Raw genomic sequence first — 24,407 nt, 5'->3', positions numbered from 1 at the left:
AAGCTCATGCAAATTAAAAGTTTAACCAAACTCAGACACACATTTCTAAAACAAGTATTTCTTCTCAGTCCATCTTATGTGTGATTGATGTTTGGTGGTTTCTATCAACGATCATAAAAATGGGGCACTTCTAATGGCTAAATATAAAATTTCTAGTGTTTTTAACTAACACTGAAAAGTTTTTCCATTCAGATGTAAAAACATGAAATGTAAAAAACTGAGTTACTTCAGATAAAACGTTATATGGAAATTGTGTTGAGGGTTTATGGCTGAACAGAGGAAAAAGATTTGGATAATTTAAATGGAGCATTACTGTGGAGATGTGGAAGAGCCACAGTAACAGGCAGTTGTTTTTTATCCGTCATTTCTTGACACAGCGGGGGGGTTGGACACATGCCGAGTGCGACTGGGAGGAGACGTAAAAGGTTCTGTGTGCTCTGGGCTCAACAAAAAGTGAAATTTTACACATGAGTAAGATGATTAATGCCACCTTTCATCAACAAATGCTTTTAAAGAGCAAAGCATCTTCTTAGCCTTTCTCCCTGAACCCTGAAAATTGCTGGGACTCCACATTTCCTCTAAAGTGGAAGATCTCAGACTTCCTGCAGTGTCTCTCTGGCTCTAAAGAACCACTTACTGACATTTCTAAAACTGATCTGTTATGTTGTGGCAGGGATTCGTCCACCAGGGGGCAACAGTTGTTGGAGAGTTTTCAGAGTTTCTTACAGTTTTTTCTGATGACTTAAGCACCTTTTTTGTAACTATTGGCTATTTTTGCAAAACTCTACACACAAATAAGAAAACTCTTCACCCAATCAGCAAAACATTGTAGTTTTCTTGTAAAAGCGAATAACCCTTGCTTAACTCTCCACACCTTTGTAAAAATGGTATTTTTGTATCCAACAGTTAACACAAGCCATCATATTAATAAGCACACAATGCACCAACTAAAAACTGATGGTATGAATAAAAAACACATCTGGCTTTTGCTTTCTCTGTGCACAAGGTAGGCTATGTCAGTTTGAGCTCATACTTTTGTCATAGGTCTGTAAACATGGAGGGATCCAAACTTCAAGTACTGGTGTTTATTTACACACATCAAAACAAACACAAGTGTTTATTTCCAAGTATAGGATTATTTGCAATCGCCATATTGACTATATGGGTTTCTTGGTCTGCAGTGAACATGCTTCCTCTGCCCCAGCATCTGGTCGTCTAGAAATTCTGTAAAGTAACAATTTCAGTATTTTTACATCTATGGTATTGTTGTGTTTCTCATTGGCATATGGCAGTGCTACAAATCTTAGTGCAAAGTGACTGTACTAACCGATTCTCATTTCGAAATGTCTTTATGATGCTTGCTACAGTGTAGCGGCTCGAGTTAGGCTGAACCCGTTGGCCAGCTTCCCTCAGGGTCATTCCACGGTTGATTACATGGTCCACTATTGTAGCTCTGATGTCATCAGCAATTCTATTTCTTACTCTTCTTACCCTTCCTCTCCCCCCTCCTCGTCCTCCTCTTGTTCCTCCTTGTCCTTATCGTCCTCTTCATCCTACTTCTTCACCTCCACGTCCTCTTCCTCGGCCTCCTCTACTTCTCACTCTTCCTGCTCCCTCCATTGTACTCCACACACAGAGCTTACCTGTATTATAGTGCTTAGGCTGATTGCAAAGTGAACTTATCTAAAAACGTTTTCACATGTGACAGTGTGCCAGACAGTTGGCAAAATAGTGTAAATAATGGCCGTAAATATGTATAGTTTTGCTAGGAGTGCATTGATCATTTGGAAATTGAGTGTAAAGCAGTGAGTTGTGTTTACAGTTCTGCAAAAATAGTGCTGTGCAGTGGATTGTAGCTACAGGTCTGCAAAGTGTGTGTTACAAAATGGCAAACTGAGTACAAAGCAGTGTTTGTGCTTTTAGTTTTGCAAACTCAGTGAGTGGTTTTGCTATAAGTATTAATAGTTTTAGAAATTGTGCTATAAGAATCACAGTTAGGGTTTAAGCATTCAGAAAAAACTGTATTACTGTGAGTTAAACATGGTCTCCGTGTTTCCTTAGTCATAGGATATTACATATGGCGACGAGTGTAAAAGCCAGTTGCTGTGAAGTTACGCCGTGATAAGTGACTTATGAAGTGAGGTTGGCATTGGTACAGCGCTAGCATCTGTTGGAAGCAGAGCGTAACCCTCGGTGTGGAATAATGGTTACCACAGTGGGCTCGGTGGCACCATCCGACAGCGAGCTGCAATCCTGGGAGGAATATTGTAAGATTTTGGATTACTTCTTTGTGGCGAATGATATTAAGGAGGGGGAGAAGAAGCGAGCGGTACTGTTGAGTTGTGTGGGCGCACAGACCTATGCCCTGATTAGGAACCTACTCAGTCCGGTCAAGCCAGGGGATCGTTCTTATGAGTTGGTGGGATTGTTGAACAATCATTTTCACCCTAAAAAATACAATCATTACAAAAAACAATGCAGACCAGCAAAACCACGTCAAAGAGGCAAACAAGTGAACCAAATTTCAGAGGATACTGACCCAGACAGTGATGAGACATTTTGCATAGAACACCTAACAATGGAGGGCGAGAACAATCACAACAAAGAAGGATACTGCACAGTCAAAGTTTTTGATAAGGCCCTCAAACTAAAGGTAGACACTGGGGCAAAGTGCAACGTAATCTCATTAGACACTTACAGAAACATCAGCAGCAACGAAACCCCACCCAAGTCGCAAAAACAAGTAAATCTCGTTGCTTTCGGAGGCACGAAGATCAAGTCCACAGGCACAGTTACTCTCAAGTGCAAGCTAGCTGGACAGTTATATGACCTGCAATTCCAAGTTGTAAAACACAATGTGCAACCCATCATTAGATTAAAGGACAGCGTGCGAATGAAACTGGTTAGTTTCAGCAAGGAAGTCTACCAGGTTGACACAGATCAGGATGAGACACTGGCACAGAAAGTGTTTCACGAATACGCAGACCTGTTTAAAGATGAAGTTGGTGACTTACCTGTAACTTACTCAATGAAACTCCAAACGTGTCACCTGTCGTCAACCCTCCAAGACGCGTTCCTGAACCATGCAGAAAAGAGTTAAAGAGGAACTCCAAAGAATGCAGGCCCTGGGAGTAATTGATTAGATCCAACTAAAATCACCACGATCAACGAAATGCCACCACCAGAGGACAAGACGTCTCTCCAATGTTTCCTGGGAATGATCAATTACCTGGGCAAGTTCATCCCAAACTTAAGTGAACTGTCAGCACCACTTCGTCAGTTGCTTCACAAGGATGTGGAGCTGGACTCAACATCAGCAGGATGCTTTCAACAAAGTTAAAGCGTGCCTCACCAGCCCACCAGTACTTCAATACTATGACATGCACAAACCAGTGACTCTCACATGTGATGCTTCCCAGCATGGTCTAGGGGCTGCATGTCTTAAGGACGACAAACCCGTGGCGTATGCATCAAGAACTTTAACTCCAACAGAGAGAAGGTACGCTCAGATAGAGAAGGAGTTACTAGCTGTAGTGTTCGCATGTTACAGGTTTTACGACTACATCTACGGGAAGCTAGTGGTGATTGAAACTGACCACCAGCCTTTGGTCACAATCCAAAACAGACCTTTCCACACAGTTCCGGCACGGCTACAGCGCATGATGCTACGATTACAAAAGTTCAACTTGACTCTGGTGTACAAGAAAGGCAAACACCTTTACATTGCAGACACACTCTCTCGCACACCAACGCTGGCTGAGCAACCTCTAAAGGAAGAGGGGCACGACTTCGAGGTAATGTCACTTCAGCTCATCTCACCAAAATGCCTACAAGAGCTCACTGAACACACCTCAAAGGACGCTACTCTACAGACACTTGCTCGCTACGTCCAGCAGGGGTGGCTAAAACAAGCGAGTAGTGTACCTATAGAAATCAAACCATTCTTCAGCTACCACGATGAACTGATCATCGACAACAATGTCATTATGAAAGGCAACAGAGCCATTGTACCAGTATCACTACACAAAACCTATTTACATGAACTACACAAGGGGCATCCGGGAATGGAGTCTACAAAAAGGAGAGCAAGGGACAGCGTGTTCTGGCTGACAATAAACTCTGACATTGAAAACAAAGTCAAATCATGCAGCATTTGCAACAGTCTAAAGCCTCACCAACAAAAACAACCCCTGAAACTACACCAAATTCCTGATCTTCCCTGGTCCATCACAGCCGCAGACATATTCGAATGGGACAGCCGCCACTACCTTGTGCTCGTGGATTCGTATTCTGGATGGTCGAAATAGATAAACTTGAAAACCTAACATCTGCCTCAGTCATTAACAAACTCAAACGCCACTTCTCAGTACATGGGATACCACAGAAACTGTACTCAGACAATGGCACCCAGTTTTAAAGAGATGGAACTGATTTCTATTTGAACCTGTTACATCTACGCAACACGCCACGAGACAACATTCTCGGCTGACCAGCACAGAGGCTGCTATCAAGGCGAACGCGGTCAACCCTTCCTGTGTGCAAAAAATTGCTGACACCAACAGCAAAAGGGACAACCACTATCAAAACTCAACTCACAAAAAAGCATAGAATTCAGAAACAGCACTACGACAAATCAAGCAAGCCCCTCAGTCCATTAGTACCAAACCAGGTGGTGAGATTACAAACACAGAGAGGACATGACAAGATTGGAGTTGTAAGTGAGGTATGTGCTGAACCTCGCTCTTATGTCGTCGAGTCGGGGGGAAAAGAATACAGGCGCAACAGACAACATCTTCTGCCTGTGAGCGAGCCTCAACCCGGAAAGCTCGCTACAACACAAAATGAACTGCACACATCCCGACGAGCGGATGAAACTGAACCAATAAAGCACAAACCAACAAACTTGAAACAATTCGAGTTCAACTTGACCCACCACAACTTGGCACAAGACAGCCTGAGCAGGTGATAACACCTACAAAATGCCAAGTACGCCCTGATGACAACTTGTACCGAATCAGATCAAGTGTCTAAACCGAATAATAAATACGTGGATTAAAAGCACACTGGTGCTGTATCTTCTGTTTTGAAATGTGTTTTATTTTGTGTTATGTTATTGCATACTTGTCGCAGTTATGACAATGATTACCGTGAATTTCATTTGACATTTGAACCTTTTTTTTTTGTAATCCATAACCTGATAAATTCTTCCATTACGGTGGTGTTGTTTGATTTGGGTTTGCCTGAGAAGTGCAAAACTAAGAAAAAAAAAATGAAAAGGGGGATGTAGATAACAGTAATGTTATGTTTGTCCATACTGCCCACCGTTGCTGCTGTTACGGAGGGTTCCAACAGGTGTTGCTGTGGCTCTCTAAAAAGAGTTTTTTTGGCGTGCTTCCGGTTACGAGTGGACAATGGTTCATGTTGGCTGCTAATAAAGAACACCTGGCATACAGTTACAGTGGACTGATGGTTATTATAGCAAACCTACAGACTTTTTACAGCTAAATATCCCAGAATGCATTTCGTCCAAAACTCAAACGCGGCAATGGCGGAGGAGCGCAGCTAACAAACTTCTAAATATTACTTTTTCCTGGGTCACAAAATAAACTTTTAAGATATTTTCAGGCGAGAATGTAGCTGTGTAAAGTTCAAATATCTGCTCAATTTATCAAGACATCACATATTTGCAAAAATGCTCCGACGTTTTCGGAGACGTCTATTTTTTTTAATGCTTTGTGGCAGCTTTTGAACATCTGTGTCATCTATTAATGTCAAATCTAGCCTTTCTTTAACAACATAAGCAAACTGCTTTTATATTTAACCACTTTTCTGTTTAATTACATTTTAAATAATAATAATAACAATAGTATTTGTTTTGTTAAAAAATGTGTTAAAAACAAGTTTTGTTGTGAAAGATATAATCCAGATTAGTGACCTGTTAAATGGTTAAAGTCTAGGTTGGCTTTATACTTGAGAATAAAGTAATGTAGCTTGTCCTTCTAAAGAATTAAGTTAAATTCCACAGTTGAATCATAAGAAACATTATGTTACATATAAAGCCTGCCATATGTTAGATCTGGTCATTTTGCTTATTAGAAACTTTATATATTGGAAGTTAACTTTTAACAAACATGTAATGATTATATTTAAATTAGGTGGTCTTTTATGAAACACATATCTCTTAAGGCCTAAACTGACAGTGCCAATACCACACATTCAGACACAGTAGTAGATGGTGTTTTAATACTGTATGTGTTAGTCTAATTTGGTTGTATTAGACTAACACATACAGTCTAATACAACACAGAAGGTCTGCATTGACCTTCTGTGTTGTAAGTTATAATGATTGCACAGACTTTAAGGATCAAATCAGCTTCTAAAACAATTCTGTTTTTTCTCCCTCTGCTTGCTTCTTACTGTCTTTGAGGCTCGGGACCAGCACTCCTGCTGTTGGACAGAAAGACTTCAACTCAGTGGTGAGTATTTTGGTTTTCCAATGTATTAGCAATTGTCAGTGACATTTGTATTAATCAAGCTGAACTTTAATCATACTTTAAATCAGCCTGTTTTACTTATTGTTTTATTTGTGCTTTGGTTTGGGGAAGTTGTTTCTTTACTGATCTTTCCCTGTCTTCTGTTATTAGACTTGAGATATGACTGCACTATGCTGTTGCTGTTGACTCCAGTTAATTCTACAAGACATGCTGTGTAAGTAAACAAACAACAACAGTTTGGTCTGCATTTATTCAAAGATTCAAAGAACTAAATATATCTAATTTAGTTCTGAGCTCAGATAAAATAATTATTGTGGGTGATTTTAACATCCATGTAGATGCTAAAAATGACAGCCTCAACATGGCATTTAATCTGTTGTTAGACTCAATTGGTTTCTCTCAAAATGTAAAAGAACCCACCCACCACTTTAATCACACTCTAGATCTTGTTTTAACATATGGCATAGAAACTGAACATTTAACAGTGTTTCCTGAAAACCCTCTCCTGTCTGATCATTTCTTGATAACATTTACATTTACAATAATTGATTACGCAGCAGTGGAGAGTGGACTTTATCAAAGTAGATGTCTTTCTGAAAGCGCTGTAACTAAGTTTAAGAATATAATCCAGCCACTGTTATCATCGTCAATGCCCTGTACCAACACAGAGCAGAGCAGCTATCTGAAAGCTACCCCAACAGAGGTCGATTATCTTGTTAATAATTTCACCTCCTCACTACGTACGACTCTGGATACTGTAGCTCCAGTGAAAACTAAGGTCTCTAATCAGAAGTACCTGACCCCGTGGTATAATTCTCAAACACGTACCCTAAAGCAGATGACTCGTAATCTGGAGAGGAAATGGCGTGTCACAAATTTAGAGGATCATCATTTAGCCTGGAGAAATAGTTTGTTGCTTTATAAGAAAGCCCTCCGCAAAGCCAGAACAGCTTACTACTCATCACTGATTGAAGAAAATAAGAACAACCCCAGGTTTCTCTTCAGCACTGTAGCCAGGCTGACAAAAAGTCAGAGCTCTGTTGAGCCAACCATCCCTTTAACGTTAACTAGTGATGACTTCATGAACTTCTTCACAAATAAAATTTTTATCATTAGAGAAAAAATTACCAATAATCATCCCACAGATGTAATATTATCTACAGCTACTCTTAGTACCATTGATGTTAAGTTAGACTCTTTTTTTCCAATCGATCTTTCTGAGTTAACTTCAATAATTACTTCCTCCAAACCATCAACGTGTCTTTTAGACCCCATTCCTACAAAACTGCTCAAAGAAGTCCTGCCATTGATTAATTCTTCGATCTTATATATGATCAACCTATCTCTAATAATCGGCTATGTACCACAGGCCTTCAAGGTGGCTGCAGTTAAACCTTTACTCAAAAAGCCATCTCTAGACCCAGCAGTCTTAGCTAATTATAGGCCAATCTCCAACCTTCCTTTCATATCAAAAATCCTTGAAAGAGTAGTTGTCAAACAGCTAACAGATCATCTGCAGAGGAATGGTTTATTTGAAGAATTTCAGTCAGGTTTCAGAGCTCATCACAGCACAGAAACAGCTTTATTGAAGGTTACAAATGATCTTCTTATGGCCTCTGACAGTGGACTCATCTCTGTGCTTGTCCTTCTTGACCTTAGTGCAGCATTCGATACTGTTGACCATAATATTCTATTAGAGCGATTAGAACATGCTGTAGGTATTACAGGTATTGCACTGCAGTGGTTTGTATCATATCTATCTAATAGACTCCAATTTGTGCATGTAAATGGAGAGTCCTCTTCACACACTGAGGTTAATTATGGAGTTCCACAGGGTTCGGTGCTAGGACCAATTCTGTTTACATTATACATGCTTCCCCTAGGCAGCATCATTAGAAGACATAGCATACATTTTCACTGCTATGCAGATGACACCCAGCTCTATCTGTCCATGAAGCCAGATAACACACACCAATTAGTTAAACTGCAGGAATGTCTTAAAGACATAAAGACTTGGATGGCCACTAACTTTCTGCTTCTTAACTCAGATAAAACTGAGGTCATTGTACTCGGCGCTGAAAAGCTTAGAAATATGGTATCTAACCAGATTCTTACTCTGGATGGCATTACCTTGGCCTCCAGTAACACTGTGAGGAACCTTGGACTCATTTTTGACCAGGATATGTCCTTCAACGCACATATTAAACAAATATGTAAGACTGCGTTCTTCCATTTGCGCAACATCTCTAAAATTAGAAATATCCTGTCTCAGAGTGACGCTGAAAAACTAGTTCATGCATTTATTACTTCCAGGCTAGACTACTGCAATTCATTATTATCAGGATGTCCAAAAAACTCACTGAAAAACCTTCAGTTAATCCAAAATGCTGCAGCAAGAGTACTGACAGGGACTAGAAGGAGAGAGCATATTTCTCCTGTTTTGGCTTCCCTTCATTGGCTTCCTGTTAAATCCAGAATTGAATTCAAAATCCTGCTCCTCACATACAAGGTCTTAAATAATCAGGCCCCATCTTATCTTAATGACCTTGTAGTACCATATCACCCTATTAGAGCACTTCGCTCCCGCTCTGCAGGCCTACTTGTTGTTCCTAGAGTATTTAAAAGTAGAATGGGAGGGAGAGCCTTCAGTTTTCAGGCCCCTCTTCTGTGGAACCAGCTTCCAGTTTGGATTCAGGAGACAGACACTATCTCCACTTTTAAGATTAGGCTTAAAACCTTCCTTTTTGCTAAAGCATATAGTTAGGGCTGGACCAGGTGACCCTGAATCCTCCCTTAGTTATGCTGCAATAGATGTAGGCTGCCGGGGGATTCCCATGATGCATTGAGTTTTTCCTTTCCAGTCACCTTTCTCACTCACTATGTATTAACAGACCTCTCTGTATTGAATCGTATCTGTTATTAATCTCTGTCTCTCTTCCACAGCATGTCTTTATCCTGTCTTCCTTCTCTCACCCCAACCGGTCGCAGCAGATGGCCGCCCCTCCCTGAGCCTGGTTCTGCCGGAGGTTTCTTCCTGTTAAAAGGGAGTTTTTCCTTCCCACTGTCGCCAAAGTGCTTGCTCATAGGGGGTCATATGATTGTTGGGCTTTTCTCTGTATCTATGAAGCGCCTTGAGGCGACATTTGTTGTGATTTGGCGCTATATAAATAAAATTGAATTGAATTGAATTGAATCACATCCCCCAAACTTAGTTTCGAGGGTCTACACTGTATATAGTGAAGTCTGCAAGTTTTCTAACAGCAAAATTTGTTTTTGTGCCCAAATCATTTTGCATATCATTAGAATGAAAGTCATTGGCCATGTTTGCATAGCCCTTTTTAAAATGATGCTTTCATGACATTATTGTGTGTTGGGTGGTGGTCAGGGCTATCCAGACTGACAAGTGGGACATTGAATGTCACCTCTCTGGTGGGGAGGGGGCCTGAGATTGTCTAAATTGGAGTCTGTTCTATACCAAATGCAGAAAAAAATGTTTTAAGAAAGCAATTAAGTTCATGTTCCAAAAAATATGATTGTTTGCTTGCAGGACACCAGGAGAGATGAGTCCTCCGTCACAGATGGTGTGGTCAGTGAAGATGGTCGCCTGCAGGTTCAAGCTCATTGCATCTCCAACCCACATCCACTGCCACTGTACTGAAGGGAAGTTAAAGACTTTCTCTGCACTTACATTTGGATCACCTCGATCCATGACAGTCATTCAGGCAGTAATGCCTGGACTGGAAACAAGCCATCCTTAAAATATTACAACATTCCAGCTCCTGTGTTGGAATGCAAAACAAATGTGTTGTTTAAATCAGAGACTGCATTTGGGACAGAACAATAAATATATATATATTTTGATTATATAAGTAATGTAAGTACAAAACAAACTTGTGGTAGGCCTAAACTTATTTTCCGAATAATTAAATCTGAGAATTAAATATAACAGTGATGGCAATATAATTGTTTGTTGTTCAGCAGAACAGTGTCCAGTATGTTGGCTGTTGTACTTTTTTGCATTTGAAAATAAAAGCTGGGCTGATTTTAACATCATTACAAAAAGTGTTGTTAATTATTTTTAATCATATTCAGGTTACCACAAATAGTGTTTTCATTTAGTTGAACTTGAAATGTTTGTCAGTAGGTAAACAATTAGTATTGTACAGTCAGAAATTGTGACTAATTGTGACTGTACTATTGTACTGTACCATTGTACAGTCACAATTAGTATTGTACAGCCTATTCTTAATACTGCAGACTTGCAATGAATAAGTTGTCCTAACAGTCATCTTAAGTAACCTTTACTTAGTTTTTTTGAGGCAACGAGTTTGCATAGTTTTTTTTAAGTTCTGGGAACTAACGAGGTTGTACAGTGTACTCAAAATGAGTAAATTGCCCTAGCTTAATTATCTTAAGTAGAACTTTTTTGAGGCAACAAGTTTGCATAGTTTTTTTGGTTTCTGTGAACTAATTAGATTTTACAGTGCAGAGCCAGGAAACTCGAGCTGACACCTTCACCTTTTAATCGTTTTGTTTGAGTAAAAAAGCATTACTGTAAGGGTTCTTGGATTCTGGTTTATTTCTTTATGATCTCTATGTTTCCCTAATTTCGTTTGTGGAGAAGTTTTAATTAGTACTTCTAGTTATGGTTGTTTTAGAATTTGGTCCTGCTCATGTGTGGTCTTATCTGTGTCTTATTTGTCTGGGTCTTGCCCCTATGTGTTTCCTCCCCAGCATATCCTGCATTGTCTTCATGTTTGTCTAGTTGCCTGTTTTCCCCAGTCGTGTCTGTGTGTGTGTTCCCGTTACTTCCTGCTTTACTTTGGTAGTCTCCGGTCTGTGTGCGCCATGTTCTGTTTTGCTCTCTTACTTTGAAGGTACCTCGTCTCATGTGTTATGTTCAGCTTTGCAGCCTCTGTCTCGTTGTGTGATGATTTTTCTTTGCTGCATCCTGCTGCTGTCTCCGGGCAGATTTTAATCTCTCTGTCAGTGTTGACAACTCCATTCATTAATGAGGCTGTAATAATATACAGATAATTTAAAGATGTTAAGTGGATTAAGATGGAATTGTAAAATGAATGATAACATCTTGACTTCAGTGTGTTTCACTGCTGTTTGAAGATCATTTCCAACGCTGCTAATGGATTTATAATCTTCCAAAGCATCACAGTGCGCTTTGGTGAAATTATTACCAGGCTTTCTGCTGTGAGACTAATTAATTTTTAAGGGATTTATTATTAATTGACTTTGTTGTTATTTATAACTGCTTTCTGTTGTATTTTATGTTTCCTGGGTTTTATAAAATTTGTCTGTGAATGTGTCCCTGATGTCTTTCCATTGAATTATTCGACTCTCTGTGCTGCTGCAAATATCAGTGTGGTGCATTGTAGACCTGTCCACTAAGACAAAAAATACTGAGGCTCCGTTCAGCTGAACTTCTGTGAAGCATGCACATACAGATTCATACAGATTGATAAAATGAGTTCTAATGAATGTGTAGCCAAAGTAAAATCATCTGTGGCAAATATATAAACAGACGTCTAGCAAAAGAAGAGTCAGACAGTTTGAGTAAGGTTTCGGTCGCACAAGAAGGTCAGCAACCATCTGGGAACCACCAAGTCTGCATTCCCCGGCTGGTTGGTGACAGGTTGCTGGTGATATTGGTGACAAACAGGTCCTTCAGATTACTTTGGTCAGTAGCATGTAGTTTGCATGGAAGATGCCAGCTTGTCTGTAAACACTCGCGAACAAACCACTGAGTAAAACTTGGGCAGCTTACACCAGAAAAGGAGAATGTTTACTATTGTTTAGCAAATAGTTTGCAATTGTTGGCAGTCTTTACAGCTAATTTCACGACTGACAGAAACTTCCAGAAACTGCTCACAACCATCAGAGAATCTATACTTCATCTAGACTCCACACATCTGTATGTAAATGAACAAAGCTTCAGATGAGCTAACTGGGAGTTAAATAGTCTTCCATTAGATTTTGGTGTCGCTCTGAGTCATCCGCATTTCTTAACATTTATCCATCTGCTACTATGTTTGCTTTACTTTAACAGGTTTATTTCGGTTACCTTTGTGTCTTTGACATATCAATATCTAGGGTTAGTGCTCTTATAGAGCACTTCAGCAGCACAGGAGCATTTTTAGAAATATTAACCGTGTTTTAATATTTTCTGACAATAAACACAAAAGCATGTGGTTGGCTTTTTGTGGGTGGCTGTAGCTCAGGAGGTAGAGCAGGTCACCTACTGATCGGAAGGTTGGTGGTTCGATCCTTGGCTCCTCCAGTCTGCATGCCAAGTATCCTTGGGCAAGATACTAACCCCAAGTTGCTTTCCGATGCATCCATTGGAGTATGAATGTGTGTGAGTGTAGTTAGAAAGCACTCAGTATAGAGGTAGTGCTTGTGAGAATGGGTGTGACTGGGTGAATGTGGAGTGTTGTATAGAGCGCTTTGAGTACTCCGGGAGAGTAGAAAAGCGCTATATAAGAATCAGTCCATTTACCATTCCAAAATCACAACATGAAGCCAGATTTCTCTTTTTCTTACTTATCAAAAGGATATGAATACAAAAAGATGACTGAACAGATACTAAAACAAATAAACACAAATATTACAGAGCCTTTCTCATCTCACAGCATCAAACACTTAAATGTCTTCAGAAGCATTAAAATATGATGCCAGGTGAGCAGCCTAGTCTGAGTTGTGCGTCACAGCACCAACTACCACGGACAGTTTGTCATTTGGGGAAATTAGAACTGGCTCAGATTACAGAACAAGCTCAAAGAGAGACATACAGAGACCACAGAAACGTGGTAAAAATAACACAAAAGTGCACAAAAAGACACAGTTAAGTTAGAAAGCACACAAAACAGGCTACCTGACTTATATTTGGGTCATAGATTAGACAGGCAACTCCAAAACCAGCAAAAGAAACACAAGAATTAACATCAGCTGAGGCTTCATTGCATCCAGAGATGCAGGTTTGTGTGTGCGTGTGTGCGTGTGTGTTTGTGTGTATTTGTGTTATCCTAGCCTCTGGAAACTGAAGCCACACGGAGCATATACTCTGTCCCACGATGTTTGTGTGTGTGTGTGTGTGTATGTGTGCACCTGCAATCACGGTCTTCACCGGAGATTTGCACTGACAGTTGAGCCTCGCAGCAGCAGTTTCAGTCTCATGAAACACCGAGAACGAGGAATCTTTTTATGTTAAACACACACACACACCGCCGTGTCTCTGTTGTCAGTTAACTTTGGGACAGAAGCCATCAGCCTCGAGCCTCTGCAGCACACACAGGAACACTGATTCAGTCACGTATCACTGATGGATTCGAGTTAGAGATGCTTATCAGATATCGAGGGCAGCACACTCACAGCATCTCTGCTCAGCTGTAGATGTTTCCTGGTATCAGTGTGTATCGGATTTGTAGAAAAGTTTGCATTTTACAAGGTATGCTCCCTGAAATAGTACATCCAGGCCACCGTGCCCTACCACATGCTCAGTGATGCCCTTACAGATTCGGATTTGCTGTTTCTCAGCTCATCAGGATGCAGGATCCCTACAAACTGGAACAGAATTGTTATTTGGTGATTTGTATTAAAAGATCTTCCCTCAGTTTAAGAGTGACAGACAGGTGAATGAACTTTTTTTTTTTTTTTTTTTTACAAATTTATAGCATCAAACTACTGCGGAGCTCCTCGGTTAACAGAGTTATGTCTGAGTCATCTTTGAGTGCAGTAAATGAGATTTAAAGAAGCAGAAAAAGGTGTTTAGATGACCTCCCACCAAGCCCCATTCTTCCTCTGCCTGCTCTTGAACACTTTAACACCTGTGTCATGAAATTCACCTTGACTCTTGACTCATCTCGAGAGTCAAAAGAAAGCAATCAGCAATATTCACCAAATGCAGCAGGCTGGAGACAACTTTGGTTGGTTTCATTATAGTGTGTAAGCAGAGAAATAAGACACAAAAAACTAAAAACTAGGATGGACCAAAAGGTGTGCAGGATCCTCCAGAGTTATGAATCTTTAACGTCTTAGCCTCTCATAATGCATGCAGCCTTGATAAAAACATCCCTGTTAGCATCCTAATAGCAGACGTGCCAGCCGTAAAATACCAATAGAGCATGTCCTTTTGCCATTATTCTGCATCAGACTGTTCACTCCATCTGTCGAATGGGTTGAATTATGCAGTTCCAAAAATGCTTATTCTTACTCCTTTGAGTGAGGAGCAGCTCTGCCAGCGCATCAAGGATAAAGATTTTTACTTGAAATCGCTTTCCTCATTTCTGTTTGTGTGTGTGTGTGTGTGTGTGTGTGTGTGTGTGTGTGAGAGAGAGAGAGAGAAAGAGAGAGAGAGAGGGAGAAATCGATCTAAGTTGCTGTGTAATCAGATTCTCACACTACTATGTGTTGTAAGTGAAAAGGTTAAGGGAGTGGCTATAGAGATATAAAAACAGCTTTTACCCCTCAAACACTACAAATGTACTTCTATGATACTTCTGATACTGCAGTTGCAAGCTTCTCTGTGCTAGACCACCCAGGGACATCCATCTCTCCACCCTGGAACACCCATTTTCTCAACGTTTCTCATCCCACAGAATGTTTGTGTCTCTCACCTCCAGAAGGTGAGAGACACAAGTTCTGCTTCTTTCCAGAAATTGTCTCAGGTCTTAATATCTGACAGCAGTTAGATGTTGGTTGATGTTCACATCATGCATGTAGTGAGGGGGTTAAGGGTCTTTTACAGCATAGTCCAGCTCTACTAGAGTAACTGCCTGTCTCATGGATTATCATCCATGATCTTGAGACAGCTGCGAGACAGCAAACCTTCTGACAATAGTGCACATTGACCTGCAATCCTGGAGGACTTGGACTACCTGTGCAGCCTCTGTGGGGTCCAGGTATATCCTCATGCTACTAGTAGTGACATGTGAAATGTCAGTGTCCTCCACCTGTAAAACACTTCCTGTTTTGGGCTTGCCTCATTGTTGCCCCTCTCGTGTACCTGAGGTTAATTTCATGAACACCAAAGCATCTGAAACTGACTAACACTCCCCTCTGCTACTTAACTGACTAACTCACTGACGACTTCACTGACGTGATGCTGAACCCTGATTAAAAAGTGTTCCTTTAATTTTTACTGGAGCGGTGTACATACTTTGTTTTCTTTCTGTCCATACTCTCAGCATGTCCTCCAAAAATGACCTCATTTCCTGCGAGAACCTACACTCTTATTCAATCTTGCATTCATACTGTGAATCCTTGTCAAGTGTGTAAACACACACACATGTAATCTGACCTTCATTTGTAATGTAATTTATTTGGTCAAGTACAAATTCCTTTTAGTCTCGACTTCCCCGCTTTGAACACGCGGGGACGTTTTGGTGTCCTCTCACCTCTGCATGCTCAGCTGTAATTCATTTCAAGACGGTCTTAAATATATTCGGTAGATAAGTGAAGAAAGGAGGCACGCTATCTCTGCTGTCTGGCCTGGAACAGAGGCAGACTGTTAACAAAACAAAGCAATTTCCCAGCACAAAGGCAGAGAGAGAGCAATCTATCATCGGCCCATGAGAGTCAGAGGCAGGCAGCGCCCAGGCTGGAAAATGGGCAGAAGCTCTTGTTTGTGACCGAGACTTCGGCTTAAATCTGCCTCTGTAAGGAAGTCAAAATAAATAAATAAAATTGGATTTAGGCACTGTCTGCAATGACTTGTTGGCAGGCAGCGGCTTCCTGTTCATCAATGTCTTTGCTAAAAAATACAGGTAGAAATGAGACAAGGAAAAAGAAACGTAGACCTTTGTTCCAGCTCCGGTTGTACAACCTGCTTGAATAATCTGACTGGGATCATTCATAGCGGCTCAACACCGTTCTAAATCGATGTTTCAAACACTTCTGTGAATATTTAAAGAGGCATTATGTGATATTTTCCCCTCCCTGTTGTACAAAATGACCACACAATATATTACAGCTGCAGTAGCTGATGGGGTAGTTGATCAATACTAGTGACTCAGCACTCGCTTTGCCAGCTGCTGAGATTTTTGCTTTTCATTCATTCCTCCTCTTGTAATTTGGAGACATTCTGCTCAACAATGAACATTACCGCCTGTTTTATTAAAGAAGACGTCTTCATTTTATCTGGATGTTGCACAGCCGATAAACTCTCCTCAGTCTTAATGGCAGCTGGAGATGGGGACGGTGCCACATGACACCGTGATATCTCATTTCTTGATGACTGGATGCCATTTCTTTATATCATCATTTATATACAGTACATTTGCACATCATCTATTATCCCTGCAGTGATTAAATGCAAGCTGCTTTGGGCCAGTGTCAAATTAATTCATTTTAATGAATACTGAAAATGTCTAACAAATGAGAAAGCACGCTAACGGCAAAATGAAAACCCAAGTTATTTGAAAAATGTCCTGTGGGTACCTGCAACTACACACCGATTCTGAGTAGTCATGAATAACCCTCATGACTGAGTCAGTACTGATCCTCGGCATGCGCTCAAATCAAATGTCTCAAGGCACTTTAAAACACTGATTTAAGATCTTAATACAAGAAAAGTTTGTAACTTATGCACTTTGTCCACAGACTACAACACCGATGGCTGCAAATTATGTTGTCGATCATGCTACAGAGAATTGGTCCGTCATGAGGTACACCTGTGATCCAGGTTACTGTCAGAAGTTTCTTCATATTGTAAAACCGCAGAACCTGTGACTTGTTCGCTCGCATCGAATTGATTCATTCAAATATAGGACAAAAAGAAAGAAAGGCAGTAATATTTCTGTACTGCTGGGCTTAACAGTTAATTCATGTAAATGTAAAAAAAAAACTAAACATTTCCTAGATTTGTGTGTTTTTCAAATATGATCAGAGTAAATGCCAAATAGTTTTTAAAATGATGATTTCATTTATCAAGGGGGGAAAAAGTGAACACATCATCTGTATGCGACACAAACAACACAACAGCGCGGGATGTTGTGGAGATGGTACATCTGAGCTCCGTGTATGACCACGGTGTTGGGTTTGTGCAGCCTCGTTGCCGCATTTTAAAAAATGGCAGTTTTGATTTTTGTAAAGTAGCATCGCTCTTGTGACTCATTGAGTAATACATGCAGTGTGCTGACATCACATTTTCAGATCAACTCAAGTCGCTTGGAACCCTGGCTGAGTAGGAAGTAAAATAGTACCTGGTACCTGCCATGGTCCTTGGTCTGGTGACCCAGTGTTCATGTTTTTCATTATTAATATTCTTTGATTTAGTTAGGTTTTGTTACTGGGCCTCCCCTGTGTTCCACGTGTCACATCGAGTCAGTTATGCTTTCATGTCTGTTGTTCCAGACAAGATTGTTCTTCTCTCTGTGTCATGTTTCCTGTTTTATTTCTATAGTTCGTCGTCTGTAGTGTTGTCTGTTTTGCTTCTTGTATCGTGTGTGTGATTAGTCCCAGCTGTGTTTCCCTCCTGGTGCTCATTCCCTCCTTACCCTTCTGTGTATTTAGTCCTCTGTTTCTTGTTGGGTCATCTGCTTATATCTCCTTGTGGGTCCCAAGTCCCAGGGTTTTTTTTACGTTTCAGAGTCCACATTCTCTACACTCCACACCATCTGCCACTGCAGACGTGACAGCACCAGCTACTACCACCTAATGGAAAACCCTAGAAACTGAGTCGAGTCAAGCCATGCTGAGTAGGTAGTAGTGGAAAATTGCTAAAAGAACCCAGAACAACATCTACAGGCCTGACTTGGCTCAGCCAAGGTCAAAGGTCATGATTCAACAATAAAAAAAGAGGCTGGGCAAAAATGGCCTCCATGGTAGAGCTCCGAGGAGAAAACCGCTGTACTCATCTCACATCTGCCAAAAACATCTTCATGATACCTGAGAAAATATTTTGTGAACTGACGAGACAGAAGCGGAACTTTTTAGAAGGTTTGAGTCCCGTTACATCTGGCATCAAACTAACAGTATTTCAGAAAGAGAGCATCACAGCAACAGTGTGATTGTCTGCTGTCACGTTGGTTTGCTGCTTCAGGATGAATTGCCATAGCTGATAGAACCACAAATTCTGCCTCTACCAGAAAATCCTGAAGGTTTTGTCGGAGTCAAAGTGTGAACTGAGATTCTTTGTCATGACCTTAAGCAGGCCGTTTAACACGGATACAGCTGAATTAAGTCAAAATTCCTTCACAGGGATGCAAAAGCTGGTACTTTTTCATACAGGGCAGGTAGGTTTGGATAGCTTTTTTCCCTTAATAAATGAAATCATCATTTAAAAAGGAATTCTGTTATCTAATGTTAAAATTTGTTACATACCAAACTTTGATTTTGGCAAACTTTGGCATAAACTACAAATTGTATGTTTAAACACATAAGACAGAACAACCCGTTTACCATCGTCACGTTAACGGACATGATCGGGTTTTTTTCTGTTAGTTTTGGTACTAAATGTGTGTTCTGCAACAACACAAACACAAAGTGCCAGTAAATTTACTGAATTCGGTTAATTAAAAGACTCCTACAGACACACACACACATATCTTAATTTTATTGGTTTAGCTGCATTTTCAATTACTCCACTGTCAAGCCTGTTAAAGAGAAACAACTGCTGATGTTTACAAAATGCAAAACTGCATTTCAATTCAGAGAGATACATTTCCATATTTATTCATATTTATATAATTGCATCAATATGTATCGCAGGCCATTTTCTTTTTGCTAAATCTAACCTGCATAAGGCTTCTTCCATTGCCTGCTCTATAACTGTGGACAGGAGCAGCCCCGGTCTGCATTCAGCTCTTATCAGCATTACTCAGAACTCTACAAAATACAGATAAAGTGAACTGTGTTGATCCCCGAGGGAGAATTTGGGTCGTTACGGCAGCAGAGAATGGAGAAGAAGAAGAGGATGATGGAGAATACAGAGTAAATAATATATTAAGCCATTTGAAAAAGTGAATTAAAGATGGTGAAGCAGTGAAGGAGTTTATGAAAGCCTGCGGTTTGTGGAAGTACAAATTTACAGTTGTTGACGTATCAGTGCAGTTAGAGGTCTGGTGTATGAGCCTTGGTGTGAAGGCTTCATTTCCTGCTTTACTGGATGTGGGATGTTCAGGCTGAGGGAAACAATAGCTTATAGGAAAACAGATTACACTCCTATTTAGAGCATAATTTCTCTCTCTGTCACATTCTCTCTCACTATCCTTTTCTGTGTATCTATCTTTGTTTTCCTAAGTCTCCTGCATCATTTTCATCTCTCCTCTTGCATCCTCTTTGCTGTACACTGAAATAAATGACCTCTTGTCTGTGTTGCACGCGTACAAAAACACTCCCCACAGCCCCATTCATAAAGGACATGAGTTAGATATTGAGCCAAAGAGAGAGGAGAGGCAGGGAAGGAATGAGCGAGAGAGTAGAGGAGCACAGGGACATCAGCCAAGTGTGACAGTGGAGTCGTATTTCTCTCCCCGGCCGTCCGCTGTGGATTCTGAGCTGAATACTGAGCACGCCCACTGCAGAGCCCGAGGACAGACTGAAGAGAGCCACAGAGGTGGGGCCTGAGGACCAGATCAACCGCAAAGCCACCTGATGGGATCAGATCTTCCAAATCAGGTCTATGTGCAGCCCAAAGGCCACCTCAGATAAAAAAAGAAAAACAGCTGAAACTGGGAAACTCTAACTGTGATCGTCTACATTTATTCTATAAATATTAAGCAAGGGTGTGTAAAAAAAAAAACAAAAAATTAAACCAAATGAACAAAACCGAAAGTGCTCTAATGAAACTGTATTTGTACAAAGCAGGAATTACTGCATGATGACTTCACCAGCAAAATGAGAAAAAGGTGTATTTTATCCAGCAGAGCCGAGTGGATCACAATGCAGTGAACTGAATGTGATTAGATTAGTGGTGCAGTGAACATTGAGACAAAGACCGACGAGAAGGTTGGAAAGAAAGAAAAAAAAGCAAAGGGTGAAGGCTGCCCTGCACGCAGTGCGTCTCAACTGAACTTTGGGTCCAACAATCACTCCTGATTGATGATCTTCCGTCTTAACAGATATTTTCAAGTATTCAGCATGTGGCTCTTTAATGTCCATATTTGTGTTACCATCCCAGCAGCTCAAAGACACACAAAGTTTACACTAACCCTCTGCATCGTGCTTCTGACTTTCATTCCTCTTCTCTCCTGATCATACCTCCACCTCTCCATGCTCTCATCCCCCGCTCCCTACTCTCACCGTAGGTCACAAACAAGAAGGAGCACAGAGCAGAGTTAATCCCACCCCCATTCATGATGTTCATTTTGTAAACTATTGTCCTCGACTTGTGAACGCTCATTGGCCAATGAAGTTAGCCAATGAGCGTGCAGTGTCCCTTGGTTTCGCAGCAAGATGTACAACAACTGTCGAGACTCACAGTAACGGCTCAAATGCGCACCTCCAGACGCAACGTACAGTTCTTTACTGAAGTATCACTGGTGTAGTTCCTGCTCCACTGGTGTGGTACTGGTAAATGGTCCAATAAGGCCAAAAGCACACGAGAGGGAGAACAGCTCATAACTGATGGAGTCCAGAGGGGTCTCAGACCGCGTCCATCATCGGCCACATTTGCCAAAAAAAAGTCTGAAACAATTTTTAAAAAACGTAAAAATGACTGATCACTGTTAGTCCTAACTACTTAGACTACTTTTTGGAGGCCCAGATCCTCATTTATGACATCCCTGACTTTATATACTGTAATTTATGTGAATGTAATTGAGTAAAGTACAGTTACAGCTTTTCTATCCTTTAATATCAATAAAAAGATTTTAAGATGACATTAATGAGTCTGCACCGATGCGAGAAATCTTCAGACATATTCATACACAGTGATATCTGCACCGCTGTGGTTTTCACATAATTTGTACCTTACATAATGGTCTCATGGTGTAGCATGTTTTCTGCAGGTAGGTCATAAGGTCTTAAACAGACTAAAGCACATTTAATTTTACGTCTCCATTCATCTTCCATCATCTATCAGTTCCAGCATAAATGCATCAACAATTCCAAACATGTGGTCATTTTTAGTTTAGGAAAGAAAGCTGGAAATCTATTTTCTGTTTCAGTCCAGATAAATTTATCCTCACATCCAAATCACCATCAGAGCTGGCAACAGAAGGCCTCAAAATTGTGATGCTCAAAGTCGCACATGCTCTCTAATGGTACTGGCAGAAAAGCCTCGCTGGACATCATGATGCTCAAAGTTCCTGCTCCAAATTTACAAAGGTGTGTGTGCAGCAACTGGATAGCACGAGCACGTGGATAAGAATAGCAGGATTATGTTCACACTTCATATGTTTTTACTCATTTTGTAATTCCCCATGTTAAAGGGGAAGCTCAGGTCATTTGCAGAGCAGCAATATTTCTCTTCAATGTCTTGTGTGAAGAGGAGCTGCTGTATTCATGCCTTGGATTCAAATAATATGCAGTCACTGCTTTACTGCAGCTACATTTATTATCTCATGCTAGTTTATATTGTTGTGTGTCAACTGTGTGAGCTGTTTGTTCCGGACCCAAGTGTATGAGGGAGGAGACAGCAGGCAAATAAAAACAAGCATTTAATGCTAATTAGTCTGAATTTCAGGAACAAACGAAGAACCAAGCAAGGGAATCCAAAAATAAAGAAATAAATAACAGAAATCAGCTGGAAATATAGATTCACAGGGAAACACAGAGGCCACAGGGCCAGGGAACACAGGGCTACGAGACCGAGACATTATACACATTCACAGGTGGGATGTACGGCTGGAGACAACAGACATAATGAGACAGTGGAAGCAAATTGAACACAAGAACAGAAAAAAATATTACCAAAATAAAACAGGAAGACTTACTTAGACAGACTGAAAGACAAATGACAACCAGAGACAAGACTGAAGGAAACACAAAAATACAAACTAAATATAAAGTGAGAGCCACAAAAAACTAACAATGAATGAAGACAGGGCAGACTTTGGAGTACACTAATGACTAACACAACTTTAAAATGTCTAAATCCAAGAGAATAAATTTATAAAGGAGCCAATGAGAAGGTGTAATAAATGCAAAGAAGGTGACAGCAATAAAGGAACAAAAATGAAAGATGAAACATAAAACAGAGGCTTCCGGGTTGGCGCTATAGCAAATGGCTGCTTGAAAGTTTCGGCTCCCCGCCGGTTGGAAATACTCCTCTTGGAAGAATATTCAGACACAAAGAACAGTACCTAAACTTGACATGGACGGGGATAAACAAAAAAAGCCCAAAGGCAAACCAAGCTCGGGACGGGAAAGGGGAGAGTTAGTCGAGGAAACTCGCAGCGGAGAGGAGAATAATGGCGAAGCTAGTCCCTTCATGCTAGCTATCTACGATGATATCCGGGCTCTGAGGTCGGACCTTAAAAGTGAAATGAGTGAGTTTTGACTTTCTTTCCGCAATGATATGAAAAAGGAACTGAACGAGTTCAAAGGAGAAATTAACAAGAAACTTCAAGAAACTACAAAGGAGCTAGTGGCTACCACGGCAAGGGTAGAGGAGGCAGAACAGCGGATAACCGAGATTGAAGAATGGGACACGGAGGTTAAGGAGGCACTCACTCTCAAAGCCAAAGGACTCCGCTTCCAAATGCCACATCCAGCCAAGCTGAGGGTGTTCTTCGACAGCGGCACCAAACTCTACGAGAAGGCGACAGAGGCAGCCGATGACCTGAAGAAGAGAGGATTCTGCCTGGATGAAATCAAGGAACCAGGCCCCACGGCGCCGAAACAGCAGAGACCAGCAATGTGGGAGAGGGCCGGCGCAGATCGCAACATACAGGCGGTGGATCAGCGGCGAATAAGAGAGAAGCTACGGAGCTTCCACCGGGCCCCTCCAGGAACATCCGACTCCTGCGAGTGAAAACAAGAGGGTCATCACATCCCCACTGGAGCTTTGCAGTGAGGTATCCTGCTCTCATGCAGAGAGGAGGATGAAATATTACTCCTTAGCAAATCTACCAATAATTCGAAAACTGTTTTGCACAGGACAGTTTAAGCTGAACTCCATATCTAGGGGGGGGGGGGGGGGGGGGGAATTCTTATCAATACTATTTCTACCAGTTCATCACGTATTCCATATATGACCCTGCCTAAAGTGATTATTTTACTTTTATTATTATCTGGGTCGAATACATTCAGGCTTTTGAGTGGTCAAATTACATGTGTTCCTCTGCTCTCCAAATATTCTGTGAAGAGTCTTTTTTGTAGTTACTCCCCAAGCTTGTTAAAAAAGGAACTTTGTACCGGTTGGGCAATTCTGGTGTAAAACAATGATACTGGTGCTGGGTATTTTCCCTGACACTGGTGAGAGGCCCTCGACTGACATGAGGATTTCCTCTCAACTCGAGGTTTCACCTGAATTTCGGACTTGGAAGCCTTTGATTTTGTTTTTTTGGTTTACTTGTTTGTTGTTCTTGTTCATGTTCTGGTTAGCATGGGTGATGTTGCACAAAGGACCACAGACTGAAAAAGTTATATGCATCATCGGGAAAAAAAATAATCAAGTTAAACGTAAATGGGCTACATAATCCGATTAAAAGGGGCAAAATAATAGCCAAAATGAAACGTGAGAAGCTGCATATAATTTTTTGGCAGGAGACACATTTATCTTCTTTAGAACATGAAAAATTGAAAAAACTTGGATTCCAGAATACCTATTACTCGTCACATAAATCAGGCCGCAAAAGAGGAGTAGCCATACTGATCCCCAATGCTGTTAACTTTGAATTGTATTCAGAGGTAAAGGACAAAGAAGGGATGTTCATTTTGGTAAAGGGTAAATTACAAGAGGAGGAAGTAACATTATTTAATGTATATGCCCCGCCAGGAAGCTCCAAATCCTTCTAT

At 40.8% G+C, this 24,407-nt stretch overlaps 1 long non-coding RNA gene across 1 annotated transcript; it reads left to right on the top strand.

The window, feature by feature from the left end:
* Positions 1–6,276: 6,276 nt before the first annotated feature.
* On the top strand, positions 6,277–6,708 carry LOC146523844 (uncharacterized). Its single transcript, XR_014877233.1, has 2 exons — positions 6,277–6,476; positions 6,645–6,708. It is a non-coding gene; the product is annotated as an uncharacterized LOC146523844 (long non-coding RNA).
* Positions 6,709–24,407: the final 17,699 nt, after the last annotated feature.

The sequence above is a fragment of the Neolamprologus multifasciatus genome, chromosome 2, assembly GCF_963576455.1.
Source record: "Neolamprologus multifasciatus chromosome 2, fNeoMul1.2, whole genome shotgun sequence".
Classification (NCBI taxonomy): Eukaryota; Metazoa; Chordata; class Actinopteri; order Cichliformes; family Cichlidae; genus Neolamprologus; species Neolamprologus multifasciatus.
The sequence above is the reverse complement of the archived record's forward strand: the minus strand, read 5'-3'. Positions and strand labels throughout refer to the sequence as shown.